The following is a 14,820-nucleotide window of genomic DNA, read 5'->3' on the forward strand; positions in this document are numbered from 1 at the left end:
CCTCATTCCCTGTGCATTCCCTGTGTTTCCAATGCTGCATGATTGACTGAAAATAAATGTCCAAGTAGCAGTGCCAGAAGGGAGGCTGTGAAATGATTGGCCAAAGAGAAAATAATGTCTCAGGTTCAATAAGGTTTACCCAGCTTTACTGCACCAGAGAAGTTGTTTACTCCAAACTTCTTCCCAACGATTGCTCTGTTTTCCCTTACTTTTGAACTCTTCCTTTTGCAACTTTCTCTGTTGCCCCAAACATGTTTTCTGTGGAAACAATGCTTATCCACTTCCATTCAAATTCCCCAGAATTCATCAGGACTATCACATTTATGGAAGGAAATGAGAGACCATACAATGTGTCTCCCACTCTGATTCCCATGCACTCAGCTGCCTTTCTTCATCTCCCACATGAAGTTCTTACTCTACTTTATTCTTGAAACCTTCCTTTATGAAGTTGCAATGGAGAAAAATAAGTAATCCAGAAATAACAGCACAATGATGTCAAGAGAATAAACTCTCATCCTCATCAACTCAACACTGCCCTTTCTGTGGTTGTTTTTTCCAGAACTGTTGTGTTAAAAGAGCTAGAGCACAATTGGCAGGAATTCAAATACATTTTCAGATGTAGTCAGTTTTTATTATTCTTTGTCAACCACCAGCTAAACTGTAGATATATTCCCTTTATGTCCCACTAAATGTCAGGCTGGTATTTTTAAAACCCAGACAATGTATTTCACATAAACCTTTACACCATTATTCCAAAGATCAAGCATCCTTTCACCTGGGAGCCACTGGAAGGGTTGTTCCCCCAGAAACAGGATGTGCCTTGGGCTTGGCCAAGCTGTGAGATCCCTTTCAGGCATCTCCTGCCCTGGGCCTGGATGAGAGATCAGCCCAGCTATACCAAGAAAAAGAGACTTTATGCCAGTGTGGCTGATTTAATTCCCTCACAGAGCAGCAGCCATGGGATACCTGCCACCTACCTGATATTTAGCAGGCACCACTCTCATTGCAGTTCTTTGCAAAACAATTATTGCTGCAGCATTTGCCGGAGGGAAACTTGGCTGAACAAAACACGAATGTGCAGGGAAGGCAGGATGGCAATAAAGCTGCACACAAGCAGCAACATCTCACACTTCCACTTTCTTCAGTACCTTGAGCCTTCCTCAACATTCTCTAGACTTGCAAAAAACAAATACATCTCCCAGTGCTTGAACTTAAAGTCCAGTTATTCCCTCTTCTTGGCTGAAGTCTTAATCAAAAGAAATGTAAGACTAAAGAGCAAACACAGGCAACTGAGTGGGATCTCTGAGGCAGAAGCCCCAAAACCAGAAAAGCTTATGAAACAGAGCTCAGGGCAGAGTACTCCCCTTGCCAAGGCATGAATATCTGAGTGAAACCTCTCTGGCACATCTTGCTGAGGTCAGACAGTGTCTCCCAGTACTTCACTCCTCTGGGGCAGCTGGAAAGAATGTGCCTGTGCTAGACAGGTGTGAAGGCAGAAATATTTGTACAACACATTTCTGCCCAAGTCATATTCACCTGCTGTCTGCTGACAGGTACAGATGACAAGGTCCTGAACCCCAGAGGAGGAGGAAGCTGTCTTAGCAGAAGCAGGGTTTCAATTAAACACATCTATGGACAGCACAGCATTTCCTCACTAAAATTTCCATGAAGCACCACAGACCAAGTGCCTGAGACCACACCAGAAAACCAGCTGAAATGAGGCTGTGAGCCATTAGCCACAAACAAGTGGGTTAGCTTCACCTAGAGTCCAAAATATCAACAAAATCCATGTGGCCACTAAGCCTGTAGTAGAGAAATCTGACCTGGCTTGCTGAAGTATGCAAATAAAGAAGTTGTAGATTATCAAGCAGTAATTTGATCAAATGGTTTCCCTGTGGCCATTCCAGTAGGTGCTGCCTGCTGGCCAAGCAGCCACGGTCCTGTGCTCTTGTACACGTCACAAATGGGTTTTTGGATCAAATTCTGGCTTTCACCCCAGGCTTGGACCTGATGGCTCACTTATTCCAGTCAAAGGGTTTCCCACTAATTTAACAGCCTCTGAAGTGGATCTGAGAGGTCCAGGCCACAGGAATTTGCAGCAGTTTCAGGAGAACCCCAGGGTCTCTCTTGCAACCTACGTTTATTGTGCTGGTGGGAAGAAGGAAAGCCTGGAGCAGCACTCAGTTTAGTGGGATGCCCAGGAATTACAACTGAGCAGGCAAATCTACCCCTAAAAAAAAGCAGGCAGACAGGCCAATTCAAGCTCCACGTGAGGTGGATTTCCAAAAAAGTGTCTATGTACACAAGGGTAGTTCAAGTCTACTTAGAGACTGTGGCAAAGATTTTGACTAATTAAAGCGGGGTGAATATTTTTATATATATAAAAGAAAAAACAAGCACTGAAAGAGATTGTTTTCAGAAATGCAACCAAAACCATTACAGTTGCAATGGAGATGAAGGAAGGCTGGAACTCCCCAGGAAAATGGTGGGTTTTGATCAGAAATCAAGAAAGAAATAATCAGTGCTCTTCACCTTGCAACTGAGTCCACAAACTCCTTTGTCAACATCAAGGTAAACAGAAACATTTTGGGTTATGCAAGACCAGCTTGCAAGCAAGAGTATGGACAAGAGCAGATTAAATCTCCAAAAATGCAAGCAAAGTCACAGGCAATGGTTGTATTTAGAGAAGGAACCCAACAGGAACACAAATACTGAGTTACTTGGGTTAAAGTAAAGTAGCTTGGCAGATGTGACAGACAGACCTGGAACACCCCTCCACCATGGAAAGTGGTATGAGAGGCAGAGAGGGCAATACCCACCTATCAGCTCTCTTGGCAGAGATGAGGGAGACTGAACCAAATACACCAGGAATAGGAAAAAAATAAAAATAAAAAAGAGAAGAAGCAGCAAACAGCAACATGTGCACCAATTGGGAACATGACCAAGAGAAAAATGCCTCCAGAGTGACTTTAGCTAATGAGAACCCCTGCCATGTACAAACACTACAGCCTGATCCCAGCCACACTGATAAGCAGCAGTATCAGGCTGGAGGAAAAGGGGCAGCTGCTCCCTATACACAGTGAAACCCTTTGGAGATGCATGAGCAAGCACATGCAGCCAAGAAGAAGCTCAAAGTACCAGGTTTGTTACAGCAAAACCTTGACATGGCACAAGCACTGTGTCTGTCCCTGCTCAGCACTGGTGAAAGGCAGCCAGGGATCTGCCTGCAGCACAGCCTGGGGTGCTGGGAAAAGGAGGATGCCAACCCAGCCCAGCTCCAACCTGCTCTGAAACAGGAAAGGAGGAGAGAAGGGTAATGAATACCTTAACGATGGATTTTAAATGAATGATCCTCGAAATCTTTCAGGAATGCTGAAGAGAAGCTCAGACACATTGGGGAATGCTCATGGCCCAGAAAACACAGGGAGTCCTTACTTTAAAGAGACCAACCATGCTTCCAGAGCTGGTGCAATATAATTATCTAACAGCACTGAAAAGAAATTAAAACAGTGAAAAGACAGCCACAAGACTAACAGTGCAGAAAAATGTACAGGGGGGATTCAGTTAAAAATGTACAGGGGATACAACTTGCATGGTTAACTCAGTTCAGGATTTGACTGGAGGGCAAAAAGAAAGGTTGTGTTTTCAGTGTTAGCAACGTGCTTTAGGTCATTGAAGTGACAAAGAGGACACAAAAGTCTTTAAGAGAAAGCCAAGCAAAGCAGGCAGCTTCAACAATTCAGGCAGCAAGGATCATGAACAACAAACACAGCAGAAGTTAATGTATCTGGGTTTCATATACCAAACAATATGGAAGAAATGGAAAAAAAAAATCAGAAGATGATATCCAGGGTGGTGAGAAAAAAAACTAAAAGAAAGTTGGGTACATTAAGAGACAGCCAACATTGCCCACAGCAATTTAGTTTATTTAATTGTGTTAACACTGGTAAATAAGAGATTTGAACATTTGTTACAAGAAAGGGAACAGATGTGGTTTTCTGGAGCATCAGAAAAACTCAGCATCAACCAAACAACAAAAGTGCAGTTTGCTTACCCACTTCCTGCAGAAAAAAGAAGTCAGAATGGGGCTCAGAGGACCAGCAGGGAGCTCATAAATGGGCCTGTCTGGAGAAAGAGAAAAAAAAATCACCCCCATGTCATTCTTGATGAGGATGTCAGCAGTGGCTTTGCTGCTCTTGGACAGTGCCACAGCCTCCAACTGCATCCCTGCACTGCCCTTTGCTTCAAAACACCCAGCACAAAACACACTCCAATGAGTTTGGCTATGCAGGAGGAGTAAGCGCTTGCAGATGTTTATTCTGCTTTAATTTTACCTTATTTCACAGTGCATCTTCAATTTAAAGCCCTTAATAGATGTCAGTCAACATCACTGAACGGCTGTTAACTGCTGCAGCTTGGCAAATGAGAACCTCAACTCGAAAATCAGGTTTGCCTTTCAGCAGCATCAAACTTCAGAAGTTATCTAGATCAAAATTAAGGGCTTTGAAAAGAAAATACTTTTAAACACTGAAAAATAAGTTTAAATTCTATTACTTAGCCAATCAGTTTTTAAGGTATTTAAATCCAAGGAAACCACAGATTTCAGCTAAATTTCAATACTATGGTCAAACTCCCCAGTGTAATTAGTTAAAGCAACTACAAAACTTAGTTTTTAAATTACCACTTAAGGCAGCTAAGTGAAGGAATTTTTATTATGTTTCAGAGATTATAATAATTGAAGTTTACAGTAAATCCACAGAGTTCAATAGAATTAACTGGCTGTAAATCTTAGAGCATAAAACTGGTTCACAGAGTAGCATGTAAGTGATTCCCAGACCCTCTGCAAGGTGCCAGCCACGGAGAGAGCTGATTAGTCAGCCTTTGATTAATTGCCTGTTACATTAGAGCCAGGGTCAATCTACTCAATTAGGTGAATGTCTGGTGGAGATCAGAGATGTAAATCAAAACCTGCAGCAAAAGCTTCAGCGCAAGAGGAGAATGTTCCAGCAGCTTTTCTTCCCTGCAAGGACCTGTGTCCCCCAGGCATCTGGCTCTCCAACCACAGCTGTGGATCATGGAATCCCAGACTGGTTTGGGTTTGAAGGGACATTAAAGGTCATCCCATTCCAGACCTTTCCATGGGCAGGGACACCTTTCACTAGAGCAGGCTGCTCAAAGATCCATCCAGCCTTTCACACTCCCAGGGATGGGGCATCCACATCTTCTCTGGGAAACCTGTGCCAGGGCCTCACCATCCTCAGAGTCAAGAATTTCTTCCTGACCTCTAATCTAAGCCTGCTTTCTCTCAGTTTGAAGCCATCCCCTCCTTGTCCTGTTACTACATCCAAGGCTGTGGTGTCTCCTCCAAACAGGCTGGAGCTGCTCTGGGATAGGAGAGACCAAGGGGGGGCACAGCAAGAAGAGGCTCAGTAGAAGACAAAACCCAGTGGGAAGCTGTAAATCCCTGAATATGAGAAGCAGGAGAAAATCAGAAATGGTGCAATGTGTTAAAAAAAACACAGATTAAGATTGGTTTAAAACCTACCAGATTGTGACACTGTCCACAGGGTGATTTGGTATGGAGACAGAAATAAGGAATGATTTGAAACTACAGTTATACCACAGAGACTGGGAAAATGTCTTGACAGGGTGCTGAAAACACTGTATTTTTAGACATTATAAATAACTAGTTAAAAACCTGTAATAGAAGAGCAACTTGTCCCCAGCAACACATGAGAGTGGCTATTCTTCAGCACCCTATGGAAGAAAAAAGAAGCCCACAGAAATCTAATAAACCTGGATTTGAAAAAGGAGAACTACATAAAAATCAGTGTAGCATTACAAGGAAATAGGTAGAAAGGCAGAAATACTTCAGGAGACCATGTACAGGTACTACAGGAAAGCATCAAGACACTTATTAATTCCAAATATTTTAAAAGGACCAAAAAAAATCAATTTGTTGATTTGGATTGAATGGTAACTTAAGGCAATTACTGGTAGTAAAGCCAAAAACAAGAAAAAACTATCCTTCAGAATGTGAACATCATGTTCAGAGGAAGAAAAGAAAAACAGATGGAGAATTTCTGTCAAGTTCAATGTGGAATCATAGGAGGGCAGACCAAAAAACAAGTGTAGTCAGCAACTTTCTAATGGCATAAAAATTTAATTACCATTCCTTTTCAAGTGTTGCAGAAGCAGGACTCCTTTCTGAAAGCTGGTGGGGTCACCAGTGATGGTGTACAAGGAACACTCATGATGATAGGCCTCGAGTACAAATTTTGCCCCAGTGTTACCTGCAGAGAAGCTGAAGGATGTAATTCAGGACTATTTTCACCCAGAACAGGGATCTTGGTGACTGCCCAAGTCAGTCACCAAGTTTTAGTTCCTTGAAAATAGCTCAGTGCTCAGGAACAAGGCAAATAAAGAAACATTATGAAAACTAGTGAGACTACAAAAAACATTGCCATTAGAAACTCACACTGCTCCCCTTTCTTCACTAGAGTGTAGAAGTCTTAAAGGACTCCTTGAAATAATAGCACATAATAGCACCATGCTGATACAGGCAGCTTGGGTAATGAGGGGTCTGCAAGAGCTTCTGCTCAAGGAAAAAACCCAATTTTGTCAAATAAAGAGGTAATTATGGGATCAGAGCAGATGGAGGGGTAATAAAATGGGGGTAATAAGTGTTATGGAGGTGGCAAATAAGGAATGAATTGTAACTACACCTTTCTAGAGAACAACTAGGGGGCACACTGCAAAATGAACAGGTATTAGGTACAAATCACAATGCACAGAAATAATGTTTCATGCAACACAAGACTGTGGAACTCCCTGCTGCAGGTGTTGCAGGGCCTGGAAGCATAAATATTTCAAAAGCCAAACAGGTAAATGGGTTCAGCACAGGCCATCAAACATAACCCTTTCTGGGTTAGAAAGCCCCAAGATGCTGATTGGCAGAAACTGGGAACACCAAGCCAGACTCTGCTCTTAAATATTCTCCCCAGGTAGTTGCTACCAAGCCAGCATCAGGGAGCTTTGCTTTGACACAGCACAGGCACTCTTTAGTCTGCACCAGATTGCTTTCTTGTTTAACTTTTAAAATTATTTTTAAATTTAAAAATAATCTGAACCCACAGGGTTGCAAGCTATTAACAAACTGTAAAAAAAGAACTGCTTGGTTTGCAGCTTTCACTCAGTAAATCAAAGAAAATAACTTACTTCAGTAGCTTTACCTGTCCAATAAACTTTTCTGATCATTTGCTTTAGGTTCAGGGGCAGCAGTCCCAGCAGGAATGGTATCTGAAAGCTAATTTCCACTGCTAATCACCCAGCAATTAACAGAGGACCATGCCACCCAGCTGGTGTGCTGTGTACACAGCAGTCAGTACCAGTCCCCCGGTCCTGCAACTCACCTTTCCAAGATTATCACAGATATTCCATAATGCCAGATCACCCCCTAAAGCAGGGTGAGGCATTGATCTGGAAGGTTATCTTTATTCATGCTGGTTTTCCTGGTGCTCTCAGTTTATTCCAGGCAGCACAGGACAGGTCACCACTCTGGATCCTTTGCCAGGAGGATAGAGCCAGTTCTGGCTCCTCAGTACAGGAGAGACAAGCAGTTCCTGGGCTGGTTCAAGCAGAGGCTACAAGGATGATAAAGGGACTGGAGCTTCTCTCTCATGAAGAAAGGTTGAGGGATTTGGGCCTGTTCAGCCTCAAGAAGAGATGACTGAGAGGAGAGCTCATCATTGTATTCAAATTTCTTTAGGGTGGGTGTCAAGAGCATGGGCCAGGCTCAGCGCCAAGCAACAGGACAGAGGCAACAGGCAGATACAGATGCACTGGAGTTCCACCTCAGCATGAGGAGAAACTTCTTTCCTGTGCAATGACTGAGCACTGGAACAGGTTGTCCAGAGAAGGTGTGGAGTTATCCCTCACTGGAGATATTCCAGAACCATCTGGATACAATCCCGTGCTGTGTGCTCTGGGATGGCCCTGCTGGAGCAGGAAGGTGGGACAAGGTGACCCACTCAGATCCCTTCCACCCTGACCCACACCAGGACACCAGAAGCCTCTCCTGCAGCCTGGAGTCTCCTCCCTCCAAGGATAACTACTCAAAGTGGTTCTTCTCCTGGCCAGGTAACGTCGCTCCAGCACTGGCAGAACATCTTCCTTCTTTCAGCCCCCACCACGTGTGTGCAAGCAGTGGGACACTCAGGAGACATGGAGAGCTTCATGGATGGGCTTTGCTGCCTGATGGAGCCATCTGGGAACCAGTGCATGGAGCACCAGCCCAGCCCTGCCCCACTGGCTCTTACTTGCCCTGATGGGCATGGAAACCACAGAAACCTTGGTCCATCTTCCATGACCCTTGTGTGTCTCTCCCATCTTGTGTCATTTTATGATTCTGAGGCAGAAACCAGCCCAAGAATAGGGGGCAAGGGAAGTTGGAAAACATCTGATTGCTTTTTGAATGAAAAACATTCAGCTTGGAGAGAAAGTCTTCATGTTAGCCTAGATTCCCTTGACCTTTCTGGCACAAGTAGGAAAACACAGCTAAGTAGGGAAAAAAATAGAGATGAAGAGGGGGAATGGGGATGGAAGGGTGAGAAGGTAAACTAGAAAAGGAAAAAAGCAATTGGCAATGTATTCCCCCTCAACTGGGTGACAACAGTTCAGCTTCCAGCTTTTAAATGAGAATTTCTCCCAGAAAAATGACAGTATTTTTTATTTATCTTTTTCTTTGATGCTGCCAAGCTTGGCTGCCAGCAAAATAAGTTTTGAATAAAAATGTTTTGACCAGCTTTGCCTGAAACACTCAATTAGTGGTGAAGGGCATAGCAGGAATTGGGGGGTGAAGGAAAAGAGGCCAGCAGCTGGGCAGCAAACAAAGCCAGGCTGAGAGAGAAGCTGGCAGCACTCCGGCCACCAGGCACCTGACAAATCTGTGCTCAAGCTAAGAAACCCAGCCCTTCATCTCAAGCAAGGCTTATCCTCTGAAGGATGCTCTGTACCATCTTCTCCAGGGAACTCCCCCAGGGTGCCAAAGTCCCTCAGACCCTGCTGGGTGCCCCAGTGAGGACTGCAGGGCCTGGATTTAGCAACAGGGTTGGACAGCTCTGAAAATAAATCAAGAGGATCCTTAGGAACCAGTCATCACAACGACAGTCACCAGGCTGGCTTAACATGACTCCAACCACGCTCCATGCACTCAAGTAACAGCTCAGATATAGCAGTAGGTCAGTCTCATTCCAGTCCTCAGATTCACCCTTTTTCTAATTCTCTCTTTTATTACATAGTACATCTCTCAGGCATCTCTAACTCAATGCTCCATTTGTTGGCTGCCTGACAGGTCTCAAAAAAGCACATCTTTCCACTTCCAGAGCAATTCTGTTTAATCTTGTATGAAGAAGGTGTATCACTTAAGTAACTTTTTCCACCCCTCCTTTTCTGCAGGAAAAAAGGAAGAAGTTGGAAAGAAGAATGACAGAAATGTTTCAACCTAAACGGGAGCAATTTGCATGCAAATCAGGTTTTTCAGGTGCCACAAAAGATGTGGGTGCCCTGACAATCTGAAGGGAAGGAATAAAAGGAAGGGTGAATTTGACACAAACACTGTCAAGTGATGAACCTGAAACTTTTAGTTTCCTCACTGGGGCAAAGTGTCCTGGAGAGAGAGTTTCTTCCATACTACCTACGTATTTATTTTCATTCTCATTGGCACTACCATTGTAAGAAGAAAAACCTATTTCTTCTGGTGTTTATGCACCTTCTCAAAGCTCCTTGCATGCAAGAGCTACAAACGTAGTCAACATGAGAGTAGGTGCAGCTGGAGGCAAACCCCAGTGGGAAGTGGTTTCGTTGCAGAACTTGATGAGAAAATGAGTTACACAATCAATAAAGACTCACCAGACTGCAGAGGAAGAGAGAATCATATGATGTACTGAACAGCACCCAGGCATTATCAGCAATAAATCACAAAGCTGTGGGGGTTAGCAGGGGCACAACGGGGGTGCTGAAGCTGCTGAACACAGAGGAGCTGCAGGAAACACCAGCCACCAGCACTTCAGCCCAACCAGCTCCTCCCAAGGGAGTTTCTCCCACAACAGGTAGCATTTGTTATCCATACGGAAAATTCTTCACACTCCAGAGCTGGCTCTCCTTGCTCCAAGTGCAGTTATTTGTACTTTTCAGAGAGAAGCATTTCAGAGACTGATTCCCATGGACATTTATATCCTTCTGGCAGCACTGTAGTGATCTTTTGGGGGACCTGAAGGCACCAAGCCCTGTGGCAAGACATACCACAGTACTCCAAATTCGGGAGTACCTCTCATACCATCAGAGGTTGGGTTAGGTTGGAAGAGAACTCAGAGATCCTCTTGTTCTTGCCATGGGCAAGGGGTCTTTCACTGGACCAGGTTCTTCAGAGCTCCACCCAGCCTGGTCTTGAACATTTCCAGGCATGGGGAGTTCTCCACTGCTCTGGGAAAACTGTGTCAGTGTCTCACCATACACAGAGTAAAAATTTCTTAATTACCTCTATTCTAAACCTACCCTCCTTCTCTCAAAATCCATTCCCCCTTGTCCTGTAACCCATGCCTTTACAAAAATTCCCTCTCCAGCTCTCTTGGAGCCCCTTTAGATACTGGAAGGGCCTCAAAGGTCTCCCTGGAACCTTCTCTACTCCAACCTGAGCAGCCCCAACTCTCTCAGCCTGTCTTGATAGCACTGTGATCAACTCTGTGCTTCCTCTGAGCTTCTCCCAACAGGTCAATGCCTTCCCTGTGTTGGGATCATTCAAACCAGATCTGTAGCACTGTCATACACAGGCAGACAACATTTCCACTGAAGCCTCAACACCACATTTGACAGTTTAAACTTTTACCTGGAGACCCACAGAGGGCAACAAAAGAAAACTCCCTGGCTTTGCCTTCCCATGGATTCTGGATACAGCAGACCTGCCGTACCAGGAGACCAGCAACCAGGTTAGCAAACATCCACAGCTGCCCTTCACTAAAGCACACACACACCTGGTGCTGGAAAACTTTTACTGAGCACACATTTTCCAAGTGTTCATTTTTCCAGGCTCTGCTTCCGTGTTCCTGGTATTCTAATGCAATTTACCATCACTGCTCTTACAAAAGAATTGCACCCTTTCTAAAATAAACCGGGGCTGTGTGACAGATCTAAACCAGCAAAATGCATCAGAGCAATTAGTGGTTCTGCTGCCTTTATGGCTCTGATTGGAATTCTTATCTCCAGTGAGAAAATAAGAGTGGCTCTGCATACGGGCTCCATCTGCCGGCACGCAGCTCTCCTGGCTCTGCTCAGAACATAGTAAACTGAAACAAAACCTACACAGCCATCAATTACATTTTCTTCCCTCAGCCTATGAATTTCAATAAATACACCATCTGTTCATCTTCTGTGTGGGAGTTCAGTCATCTTCTTGGCAGCAATATTATTCTAGAGCAATTACCTGTGTCTTTATCACCTATCATTGTGCTTCATCATCTTTTCATCATGTGTAAAAACCAACCACTTTATTACTACAATTTCTGTAGGCAGCCCGGTCCTGTTAGTTACCATGGAGATGATCTGTCAAAAGAAGTCTACATTTAAAGAAGTAAAAGCTGTGAAAAGGAGGAGGAGAGAAACACAAAGAGCCTGAAATGAACTTGTTTCTCTAAGTCAGAGTTTAAACACAAAAGGCACATCTCAGGCAGCAATGCTGAGATGCCACTAACAGCCTAGTTAGGAATCCATCAACCTGCCAATAAAGAGGATGAGTCAATGGCTCACAAGCATTACAATATGCTCAGAGGTCGGAGACTTGGCTTTAATCCCTCAGCCCAGCCCCATGACCCGCTCTTAGGAAGGCTGATTTCTTATTACGATAAATCAAAAGATAAAGCCGGGGGAGGGAGGACAGGCTGGGACCACAGACAGGCGGCAGTGGCAATTTCCCCCCTCCCCGGCAGTCACAGGCACCACAGTGACTCTTACATCAGCTGCACCACAGTTCATACCCATTCCTGAAAACCTCTTGGAATTCATCTCTTTCTTCCCCAGCTTCACTCTGGTTTTGCCCCACTTTCTCTCACCCCTTCCTTCCACGGATTCCTGCTTAGCTCTGCTCTTTTGTTCTCTCCCTCACAGGCTGCACATTACTCTCCTCTTTCCATAAACCATACACACACTCGCAGCTGTTCCACCTCTCCCTTTCCAGATTCCCACATATTTTTAAAGGCAGCTGTCGGTGCCAACTATTTACAGATGCTTGCTCCCTCGCCCACCCACATACAGCCCCTGCCTTCACTTCATGAAATCCTGCTTTTCCCTTTGAATTTCTTCATCTCCAGCCTTCCAGCTCCCATCCTTCCAAGCTGTAATTGCTCTCGTGTTACTGCAGGAAAAAATATTAGCAAAGTACAAAGGACTTGCTGATGCTCTGTGTTTCTAGGATGCATCATTAGCAGCCTTGAGCTGAGACACGCCGGGCTGCAAACTGCTTTGGCTCAATTCATCCCTGTATCCCTGGAAGAAATAAGCAATCTCAGAGCTATCCAATTTGTTTAATATCAAGTACACATGCACTGAGTTTTAATGGTGTGGATTGCCATTCTGAATTGCAAGGGAACAAAAAGTGACCACCTCTATTCGCTGTGTTCACAGCTACCTCCCGTAATTGAATTTCCACAGTCTTGCAAATCACAGAAAGACAGCTAGGGAGGGAGATCACATTTTCCAGAAGTCCTTCAGACTTAAAAGCACTTTAATTTCTGTCTCCCCACCCCAAGACTCAAGTTTCTTAAGTTCCCATACTAAGTGCCCATACTTCCCATGGATTTCTGCCTGCAGAAAACTTTCTAGGTTAAATAACTGAGTCTAAAGAGCCTCAAATTAAGGTACTGCAAAATAGGAGGGGGGATTACAATAAACATTAATCAGGAAAAAAGGGTGAACTATAAAAAAGAAAAAAAAAATAAAACAAAAAAAAACACACCCTAAGACTGTATCAGGAGTGTGTCTTCAGAGTTCAAAGCAGAAATCTCATGGACAAAACCAAAAATATCAAATCTGAAAAAAATCAGCATGCAGTGACAAAATATGAACTGATCTCATATCTGAGCTCCCTTGAAAATTTATTATGGAGAAAAACTTCTTCCCAGCTGCCCTCTTAGGGGAAATGCTGTTGAAGAGACTGAAACCACAGACAGATCAGCCACTGCAACAGCTTCAGCTGCTGAGGAAATGGCACCCACACACTCTTCTTTATCTTTAAAGATGTGGGCCTTGTGTTTCCTCTCTCTCTCTTCAGATACCTTTTGCAGGCAGGTTGAGCCATCAGCTTCCATATGGTGCTTTACCTTCTACAAGACAGGTCCAGGGAAAGTCACATTCCTGCTCCTTAGCGTGGTGTGTTGCTGCACAGATTGGATGGAGATGGAGAAGTGCCCAGGCTAAAAAGTGGTTTCCAGCATCCTGGGCCAACTTGGGCCGTCGCTTGGTAGGCAAGCTGTAGAAACTTCTGTTTCTGCTAACCTCATTTCCTCCAGCCAAGCCTTCCAGACAGGCTCAGTGGATGCTGACTCCCTGCACAGGCTCTGGGTGCCCTTCCAAAGCAGATGCCCTCCACCAGCAGCATCTGCTCTGCCTCTGCCCTTGGCAGGTGCTGGCAGCAAACCGGGACAGACGCCGGTTCCGCTTTCCTCCTCCGCTTTCCCCACAGGTCTGCAGGGACAGCCAGCAGAGCTGTGCCCACAGGGAATGCTGCCTGTCCTCCTGCTGCTGGGGCTGCTCTGCCTGGGGCACCCCAGAGCACCTCACATGCCAGGACACATGGCAAGGACCTCATCTGCCGCTCCTCCCATGCTCCCAAACCCTCACCAGCTTTAAAAAATTATTGCTTCGGTGCTGTGTGTTTGCACAGTGATCCTCCCTCTCTAGGGCTCTCACAAGGGCATGCAGGAGAGGGAGAAAGGAAAGCACTATGGGGCTTGTGGTCCCAGCCTGGCCCCCCACAGCTTGTGGAAGACACAAGGGGTGAGTAACAGATGGTGACAGGCAAGAATAAAAACAGAGTATTGGATAAAGAAGAATTTCTTCCACTCTTTCCATTAAATCAAACACACATAAGCCAGCCCATTGTACACCTGGCTCATTTAAATGGTCAAGACACCCACCAGGAATGGGCCTTGCAGCTCCCTTGGCAGGGCAGGAAAGGAGGAACCAGTATGATCCCTGTCACTCCCCTCCAGAGAGCCAAAAGCACATTTCCCCAGCAGCACCCAGGAGCTGCTGCTGCAGTGACAGATCACTGGTCACAGCCTGCAGGAACTGCTCTGCAGGCCAGGGTGGCACAGCTCAGGGGGGTGCTTGCCAAGGGGATCAGTGACATCTACAGCAACCCCAATAACATCAGCAGTCCCTGCACCTTCCCAGAGCACAGCCCGGGGCACTGCAGGGCCCACAGCACTGCCTCTGGGCAGGGTCTGTGCCTGCACAGAGGGCAGAAGCTGTGTGTTCACCCCTCAGCAGCAGCACTCACCTATAACCCTCCTAGCAGCAGCCCCCAGCTGCATGCAGAGCCATCATTCCCAGGCTGGGATGGCAGGAGACACAACACGGGGCTTGGCTGCCTTCAATGTCACCTGCAGCCCACCACGGCCACGTCCTGCAGGATCACCCCTTGGCATGATAATTAACTCGTGTTCTCAGCACATTCATGGTCTGGGCTGGCGTTTGGCAGTCCAAGTGTAGCACACAGTGGCTGGACAAAGCAGGCTGGGGTGACATGTGGCATGCCAGGTGCTCATC

General features: G+C 45.4%; 1 protein-coding gene across 1 annotated transcript in view; it reads right to left on the reverse strand.

The window, feature by feature from the left end:
• The window catches only part of SYT16 (synaptotagmin 16), an 89,392-nt gene that overhangs the window by 63,432 nt on the left and 11,140 nt on the right, over positions 1 to 14,820 (reverse strand). Inside the window, exon 2 of the mRNA XM_086892419.1 lies at positions 4,055 to 4,125. The gene's annotated coding sequence lies outside the window, so the exon portion shown is untranslated. The remainder of the gene's footprint in view (positions 1 to 4,054; positions 4,126 to 14,820) is intronic.

This window comes from Cyanistes caeruleus, chromosome 6 (assembly GCF_971803275.1).
Source record: "Cyanistes caeruleus chromosome 6, bCyaCae1.hap1.1, whole genome shotgun sequence".
NCBI lineage: Eukaryota > Metazoa > Chordata > Aves > Passeriformes > Paridae > Cyanistes > Cyanistes caeruleus.